The sequence below is a fragment of the Macaca mulatta genome, chromosome 14, assembly GCF_049350105.2.
Source record: "Macaca mulatta isolate MMU2019108-1 chromosome 14, T2T-MMU8v2.0, whole genome shotgun sequence".
Classification (NCBI taxonomy): Eukaryota; Metazoa; Chordata; class Mammalia; order Primates; family Cercopithecidae; genus Macaca; species Macaca mulatta.
In genome coordinates, this window is record NC_133419.1 from 39726622 (window position 1) to 39735985 (window position 9364).

At 43.5% G+C, this 9364-nt stretch overlaps 1 non-coding gene across 1 annotated transcript; it reads right to left on the reverse strand.

The window, feature by feature from the left end:
• Positions 1-4953: 4953 nt before the first annotated feature.
• Positions 4954-5901, reverse strand: LOC144334609 (18S ribosomal RNA). The gene has a single exon (XR_013404571.1). It is a non-coding gene; the product is annotated as an 18S ribosomal RNA (ribosomal RNA).
• Between the last annotated feature and the right edge of the window lie 3463 nt (positions 5902-9364).

Below are 9364 nucleotides of genomic sequence, written 5' to 3' on the forward strand. Positions count from 1 at the left end.
AAGAAAGTAGTATTGAGGTTGCGATCTGTTAGTAGCATGGTAATGCCAGCGGCTAGGACTGGTAGAGAGAGGAGTAGAAGGATTGCTGTGATTAAGATTGATCAGACAAATAAAGGGGTTTGGTATTGGGATACTGCGGGGGGTTTTATGTTGATGATGGTGGTAATGAAGTTGATGGCTCCTAAGATAGAGGAAATACCTGCTAGGTGGAGAGAGAAGATGACTAAGTCTACGGAAGCTCCTGGGTGGGAGAAGTTTCCTGCCAGGGGGGGATATACTGTTCAGCCTGTTCCGGCGCCAGCTTCTACCACGGCGGATGCTATCAGTAGCAGGAAAGAAGGGGGGAGGAGTCAGAAGCTCATATTGTTTAGACGGGGAAATGCTATGTCGGGAGCGCCGATTATTAGGGGCACTAGTCAGTTCCCGAACCCCCCAATTATAATGGGTATAACTGTAAAGAAAATTATAACAAATGCATGGGCCGTTACAATAACGTTATAGATGTGGTCGTTGCCTAGTAGGTTGCCGGGTTGGCCTAGTTCAGCTCGAATGAGGAGGCTTAGGGCAGTGCCTATGATTCCAGCTCATGCACCAAATAGTAAATATAGGGTTCCAATGTCTTTGTGATTTGTTGAAAAGAGTCAGCGATTAATGAGCATAAGTGGTAAAATGGCTGAGTAAGTATTAGGCTGTAAACCTAAAGATGGGGGTTTAGTCCCTCTTTTACCAGCCCCGAGGTGATTTTCATGTTGAATTGCAAATTCAAAGGAGCAGTCTTAGAGTTTCTGCCGGGGCTTCTCCCGCCTTTTTTTTCCTGCGGCGGGAGAAGTGGGTCAAAGCCAGTCGGTTAGGGTGCTTAGCTGTTAACTAAGTTTTTGTGGGTTCGAGTCCCATTGATCTAGTAAGGGCTTAGCTTAATTAAAGTGGTTGATTTGCGTTCAATTGATGCAGAGTAGGTGTTTGCAGTCCTTATGTGTTTCAGAAATTAAGTGTTTCTACTTACTAAGGGCTTTGAAGTCTCTTGGTCTTGTTTAACCTAAATTTCTAGTGAAAGGTTAAGAGTAGGGGGGAGATTGGTAGTAGAAGAGTAGAGATGATGATGAGTGGGGGGATAAGGAGTGTGGGTTTTGTATTTTCGAGTTGTCATGTTATTTTTGTGTTGTTGGATGTAGGGAATAGCGTTAGGGAGGTGGTGTAGATTAGGCGTATATAAAAGTATAGGTTAAGTAGGGTTATGATAGTTATAATAGAGGGGATGAGGAAGTTGTTGTTCATTGTGAGTTCTTGGATGATAATTCATTTAGGTAGGAAACCGGTTGGGGGGGTAGGCCTCCTAGAGATATGAGAATGGGTGCTATTAGTGGTGCTAGGTGGGTTGATTTGTTTCAGGTGCGGGCTAGTATAAGGGTTGTGGTGCTTGAGCTTAAGTTAAGAGTCAGGAATATGGTAGTTGTTAGGATAATGTATATAGTTAAATAAAGAATTGTAGTTGTTGGGTTGTATACTAGTGTTATTATTATTCAACCCATATGTGTGATTGAAGAGTACCCTAGGATTTTGCGTAATTGTGTTTGGTTTAGACCTCCTCAACTGCCTACTGCAACGGACAGGGTGGAGAGGGTTAGGAGGATGTGGGTGTTGATTGATGGGTGAATTTGGTACATGATTGAGATGGGGGCTAGTTTTTGTCATGTAAGAAGGAGTAGGCCGGAGGTTAGGGGTGTTCCTTGGGTGACTTCTGGGATTCAGAAGTGGAAGGGGGCTATTCCTAGTTTTATGGCGAGGGCGGTTGTTATTATTAGGGATGGGGGTTGGCTGATGTAGTTCGTTGTTGTTCAGCATCCTGATAGTAGGTTGTTGGAGATGATTGCTATTATGAGGATTATAGATGCGGTAGATTGTATTAGGAAGTATTTGGTAGCAGCTTCTGTAGAGCGGAGACTTGTTTTTTTTATTAAGATTGGAATGAAGGCTAGTATGTTTATTTCTAGACCTGCTCAGGCAAGAAATCAGTGCGAGCTTAGTGTTGTGATAAGTGTGCCTGTGATTATTGTGGTGTAGATAATGGGTTGAGCTAGTGGGTTAATTAGTACAGGAAGGATATGACCAACATTTTCGGGGTATGGGCCCGATAGCTTGTTTAGCTGACCTTACTTTAGGATAGAGTGTGTGGGGTAGCACGGAGAAGTTTGGATTCTCAGGGGTAGGTTCGATACCTACAGTCCTAGAAATAAGAGGGTTGGGACCTCTATTATTTACTCCATCAAAGTAACTCTTTAGTCAGACATATTTCTAGGTTTGGGGGGGAATGCTGGAGATTGCGATGGGTGTTGAGGTGGATCATATGAGTAGTGCTAGTGTGAGGGGGAGGAAATTTTTTCATAGTAGGTGTATAAGTTGGTCGTAACGGAATCGGGGGTATGCTGCCCGGATTCATAGGAACAGGGAGGTTAGGAAGAGTGTTTTGGTGGCGAAGCATGTTGTGAATAGTTCTGGTGAATGGATGGAGTGGAGTGTGCCTAGGAAGATTGTGGTTGTTAGGGCGTTTATTATAATGATGTTTGTGTATTCGGCTATGAAGAATAGGGCGAATGGACCTGCGGCGTATTCAATGTTAAAGCCTGATACTAATTCCGATTCGCCCTCTATGAGATCAAAAGGGGTTCGGTTTGTTTCTGCTAGTGTGGAGGTGAATCATATTATGGCTAGGGGTCATGATGGTAGGAGGAGTCATAGATGTTCTTGCGTTGTAATGAGTGTGTTGAGGTTAAATGAGCCGCTTATTAGTAGGACTGATAGGAGGATAATAGTAAGAGTGACTTCATATGAAATTGTTTGGGCGACGGCTCGCAGGGCTCCGATTAGGGCGTAGTTTGAGTTTGATGCTCATCCTGATCATAGGATGGAGTAGACAATTAGGCTGAGTATGGCCAGGGTGAATAGGAGCCCTAGGTTGAAGTTGATTAGGGCGTTGGGTATGGGGAGGGGGGTTCATAGGAGGAGGGCAATGAAGAAGGCTAGAGCAGGTGCGACGATGTAGAGGATGGTGGTAGATGTTGCGGGTTTTAGGGGTTCTTTAGTGAAAAGTTTTACGGCATCAGCGAAGGGTTGTAATAGTCCACATGGACCTACAATATTGGGTCCTTTTCGTAGTTGCATGTGGCCTAGTAATTTTCGTTCAACGAGTGTGAGGAATGCTATGGCGGCTAATGTGGGTATGATTATAAGTAGGAGGTTTATCGTGGTCATGGTGTTAACAAGAGGAATTGAACCTCTGGTTATAAAGTTTTAAGTTTTATGCAATTGCCGGGCTCTGCCATCTTAACAAACCCTGTTTTCGGGTGGAATGTGTGGTATTTTGCTAAATTAAGACTAGGTCATCTATGTAGTGAAGGCGCTTTGTGAAGTGGGCCTTATTTCTCTTGTCCTTTCGTACAGGGAGAAATGTGCAATAGATAGAAACCGACCTGGATTGCTCCGGTCTGAACTCAGATCACGTAGGACTTTAATCGTTGAACAAACGAACCCTTGATAGCTGCTGCACCATTAGGATGTCCTGATCCAACATCGAGGTCGTAAGCTCTATTGTCGATATGGACTCTAGAATAGAATTGCGCTGTTATCCCTAGGGTAACTTGTTCCGTTGATCAAATTATTGGATCAATTGTAAGTGTTAGTTCGCTTTGACTTGTGTGGTCTTAGCATGTGTTATTCGGAGGTTTTGTTGTGCTCCGAGGTCGCCCCAACCAAAATTTTTAATGCAGGTGTCGGTAGTTTAAAGGTCCGTGGGTTTGTGTAGTTTTTGATTGCATTAATAGATTAAAGCTCCATAGGGTCTTCTCGTCTTATTATTTTATGCCCGCCTCTTCGCGGGCAGGTCAATTTCACTGGTTAAAAGTAAGAGACAGTTAAACCCTCGTGGTGCCTTTCATGCGAGTCCCCATTTAAAGAACAAGTGATTATGCTACCTTTGCACGGTCAGGGTACCGCGGCCGTTAAACGTGTGTCACTGGGCAGGCAGTGCCTCTAATACTAGTAATGCTAGAGGTGATGTTTTTGGTAAACAGGCGGGGTTTAAGTTTGCCGAGTTCCTTTTACTTTTTTTAACCTTTCCTTGAGGCATGCCTGTGTTGGGTTAACAGTGAAGGTAGCATGGGCTTGTTTGTGCTTGCTATGCCTGGCTGTTAGGTATCGGTGAGGTTTTCGATCCGATTTGGGCTTATGCAGTGGAGAAAATATTCATGTTACTTATACTAGCATTATTGCTTCTATATGGTGATAGATTAATCCAATGTGGTGTGAGGAGTTCAGTTATGTGTTTGGTATTTTTGGGGTGGTTAGTGTTGAGCTTGAACGCTTTCTTAATTGATGGCTGCTTTTAGGCCAACTATGGTAATTGAGGGTTTTACTCTCTCTATAAGGTTTTTTCCTAGTGTCTAAAGAGCTGTCCCTCTTTAGACTAGCAATTAAGCTTACAGGGGGATTAGGTGGTTCTATAGGTAAGCTTAAGGTTGAACTAAGATTCTGTCTTGGATAACCAGCTATCACCAGGCTCGATAGGCTTGTCACCTCTACCCAGAAATCTTCCCACTATTTTGCCACATAGATGGGTGCGCTCTTTTAGCTGTTTTTGGGTAGCTCGTCTGGTTTCGGGGAATTTGGCTTATAGTCCTCTTTGTGAAATTGTTTCTAGCTAATTCATTATGCGAAAGGTACAGGAGTTAGTCCTTGCTGTTTTGTGCTTGGGTGGTTTTTATCTTTCCCTTACGGTACTGCGTCTATAGCGCCAGATTAAAATTTCTATCGCCTATACTTTGTGTAGGTGAATGGTTTAGTGCATGTTGGTTTGGTATTAGTGTTGGTTATGCTTAGGGCTAGTATTGGCTCAAGGCAATCAAGTGGTATTGAGATTTTCTGGGTGTAAGCCAGGTGCTTTATATTAAGCTATACCTTGATTTATCCAAGCGCACCTTCCAGTACGCTTACCATGTTACGACTTATCCTCTCTATATAAATATTAGGGCGTTTAGTTAAGATGTTCCTTAAATATATTTGAGAGGAGTGACGGGCGGTGTGTGCGCGCTTTATGGCCTGGTTCAATTAAGCACTCTATTCTTAATTTACTGCTAAATCCTCCTTGGGCCCTTAAGTTTCATAAGGGTTTTCGTGGAATTTTCTGAGGTAGAAAATGTAGCCCATTTTTTACCATCTCATAGGCTACACCTTGACCTAACGTATTCGCGGTGACGGCGTTTGCGCTCACTTTGTGACCTTCATTAGGGTTTGCTGAAGATGGCGGTATATAGGCTGAGCAAGAGAGGGTGGGGTGGATCGGGGTTTATCGATTACGGAACAGGCTCCTCTAGGGGGTGTAAAGCACCGTCAAGTCCTTTGAGTTTTAAGCTGTAGCTCGTAGTATTCTGGCGAGTAGTTTTGTTATTTAACTACTGAGGTTTAGGGCCAAGCATAGTAGGGTGTCTAATCCCAGTTTGGGTCCTGGCTATTGTGTGTTCAGAAGCTTTAAAGCCACTTTCGTAGTTTATTTTACATCAGCTAGAGTTTTACAGTTTAGATGGAGTTTAGCTTTATTATGTCAGATCTTAAACACCCTCTACGCCGGTTTCTATTAGCTAGGGTTAATCGTGTAACCGCGGTGGCTGGCACGAAATTGACCAACCCTAAATATAGCATGGCTTAGTTGAACTTTCGTTTATTGCTAAATATTTGTCACTGCTGTCTCCCGTGGGGGTGTGGCTAGGCAAAGCGTTTTGAGCTGCGCGTGCGTGCTTGATACTTGCTCCCATTGGTCATGATGATTTATAGGGCGTCTTCACCGGAGCGGGGATGCTTGCATGTGTAATCCTGCCAGGAGCTAATAGAAAGGCCAGGACCAAGCCTATTTGTTTATGGGGTGTGCAGACCCATCTAGGCATTTTCAGTGTCTTGCTTTGGGTGGGTTTAAGCTACATAAACAGAGGTGTCAGTACAGTTGTGAGGTAATTTCTTTTGGGTTGTATGAGAAGGATCTGTCGCGGGTTGGTGTAGAGGGTGTTTGGTGAAGTAAATGTTTGTTAGTTGAGGGAATGGCAGTTGGAGTTGTGTACACCCTAAAGATAAAAATATGGGCTCTGACCGGATATGTTAAGACTTTTGTTTTTGGGGTTTGGCAAGAGTGGGTTTGGATGAAGGTCGGAGATGGGGGTGGGGGGGTTTGATAAGACACGGTTGTGGTTAATGGTGTGGTGTGGGTGATATTGGCTAGAATGGTTATTAATATGTCCTACAAGCATGAATTAAATAACACCTTGCTAAGGTTTGTGTGGAGCTAGAATATTGAACGTAGGTGCGATCAACAACTGCATGTACTAGGAATCAAAGACAGGCGCATACAGGACGAGATGTGGTGGGAGTCAGCATTCTGCAATGGGGTTGCGTGCAGACCAGAGATAAAAGATACCAAATGCATGGAAATCTCCCGTGACTGGTTAATAGGGTGATAGACCCGTGATCCATCGAGATGTCTTATTTAAGGGGAACGTGTGGGCGATCTTGATTGTTATGGCCCTGAGGTAAGAACCAGATGCCGGATACAGCTCGAGTATAGCTACCCCCACGAGTTATGGGCCCGGAGCGAGGAGAGTAGCACTCTTGTGCGGGATATTGATTTCACGGAGGATGGTGAACAAGGGATTCCTAAGTGAGGGGGGGCATCCGTGGTGAGGAGGATTATTTAATGAATATGTGCTATGTCCGATGAACGACTTAATGTACTATGGACGACTGGCATGGACTGGTTCGGTTGATATTCATGGGGGGGGACAAGTTAAGTTTGAAGGGGTCATACTATGTATTGCTGTTGGAGCTTGTATTAGGATACTTGCTTGTAAGCATGTTGTCTAGGGTGTTAAGTTGATATGTAATAATATGTGTTATGTACAGTTAAGCATATATAGTACTATATATTATACATGTTGGCTAGCAGTAATGCACGAATTACATAGTAATATTATGAGTAGGTTGGTGTTAGGGTTATTTTATGAAGTTTATGCAACATAAGAATGCAGAAAGTAGTTTAAGTTAGAATGCCAGCTTTGGGTGTTGGTGGTGGAGTTAGGTACTTTCTTTCTGATTGCCCTAGGAAGAGTGCTCATTTCTGGTTTACAAGACCAGTGTATTAGTTTATACTACGAGGGCAAGTTCATTTGAGTAGGTTGTTTTCGATCAGGGAGGCCAGTGGTATTAGGATTAGAATTGTAATGAAGTATATTATGGATGCTACTTGGCCGATAGTGGTAAGGGGTTGAGTTACTGGTTCGCTTCCAATTCAGGTAAGGGTTAATAGGACTGTTATTAGGAGTCAGAATAGAAATTGGCTGAGTGGGCGGAATATTATGCTTTGTTGTTTGGATTTGTGAAGTATGGGGATGGCTGCTAGGATGAAGATCGATAGGAAGAGTGCTAGTACGCCTCCCAGTTTGTTGGGGATGGATCGTAGGATTGTGTATGCAAATAGGAAGTACCATTCTGGCTTGATATGTGGGGGAGTATTTAGTGGGTCGGCTGGAATGTAGTTGTCTGGGTCGTTTAGGAGGTTGGGTGAGAGTAGTGTTAGTGTTGCTAGGATAAAGAGAAGGAGGACTAGGCCTAGGATGTCTTTGGTTGTGTAGTAGGGGTGGAAGACGATTTTGTCCGAGTCGGAGGAGATTCCGCAAGGGTTGTTTGATCCTGTTTCGTGTAGGAATAGTAGGTGTACGGTTGTGAGGGCGATGATAATGAAGGGTAGGATAAAGTGTAAGGTGAAGAATCGTGTGAGAGTGGGGCTGTCGATGGCGTATCCTCCTCAGATTCATTGGACTAGATTGGTTCCGATATACGGGATTGCTGATAGTAGGTTTGTGATTACTGTTGCCCCCCAGAATGACATTTGGCCTCATGGGAGAACATAACCCATGAAAGCTGTTGTTATGGTTATAAGAAGGAGTATAATGCCAATGTTTCAGGTTTCTAGGAGGAGATATGAGCCGTAGTAAAGGCCTCGACCGATGTGTAGGAAAAGGCAGATAAAGAGTATGGAGGCACCATTGGCGTGGAGGTAGCGAGTGACTCAGCCGTACTTTACATCTCGGGTGATATGTGCAATTGAGGAGAAGGCGGAGGAGGTGTCTGGTGAGTAGTGTATTGCTAGGAGTAGGCCTGTGATGATTTGTAAAATTAGGCAGGCTGCAAGAAGTGAGCCAAAGTTTCATCATATGGAGAGGTTGGGTGGGGTGGGTAAATCAATGAAGGAGCGATTAATTATTTTTATGATTGGGTTGGATTTGCGTATTGGAGTCATTGGTGCTTTTATAGTTGAAGTACAACGATGGTTTTTCGTACCATTAGTTATGGTTGGAGTCCATGTGAAAGCGATGACGTATATTTTGTTTGCATTGAGTGTTTTATTAGTTATGGGGTTTGTGGGGTTTTCTTCTAAGCCTTCTCCTATTTACGGGGGTCTGGCGTTAATTGTTAGTGGTGTAATTGGTTGTGTGATTGTTTTAAGTTGTGGGGGGGCTTATATGGGTTTAATGATGTTTTTAGTTTATCTGGGGGGTATGATGGTTGTTTTTGGTTATACTACTGCAATGGCTATTGAAGAGTATCCTGAGACATGGGGTTCTGGATTTGAGGTTTTAGGGGGTCTTTTAGTAGGGTTGATAATGGAGGTGATATTGGTTTTATGGGTTTTAAGTTTGGATGAGGCGGTAGTAGTGGTGGTTAGTTTTAGTGATACTGGTGACTGGGTAATTTTTGAGGGGGAAGGGTCAGGGTTGATTCGGGGTGATTCTATTGGTGCGGGTGCCTTATATGATTATGGGCGTTGATTAGTGGTAGTTGCTGGTTGAACACTATTTGTTGGTGTGTATATTGTGATTGAGATTGTTCGGGGTAATAGGTTATATCATTAGAATTAGGGCTAGGGTGAGGGGGATGAGGAAAGAAAGGGAATAGAGTTTGATTATGCCTTTTTGGGTGGTTACAGTTATGGAGGCAGTGATGTGTGCTTGTGAGATTATTTTAGGTATAGATTTTTCTAGTCATGTCGAGTCTAACAGGAGAAGGGCTAAATTTTGGCTTATGAGTAGGTTTTGATAGGGGATTGTGCGGTGAATTGTGGTGGGAAAATATCCTAGTATATTGGAGAATTTGAATATTTGTGATGGGTTTTTTATTTTCAGTTTGTTTGTTATAAGGGTGAGGTCTAGGGCTGCTAGGAAGCCTAGGGCAGTTGCGCATAGGGCTGAGAGTTTTAAGTAGAGGGGTATTGCTGGTTGGGGGAGTGAGGTGGGGGGGATGTTGTTGGTGATAAGAAATCCTGTGATTA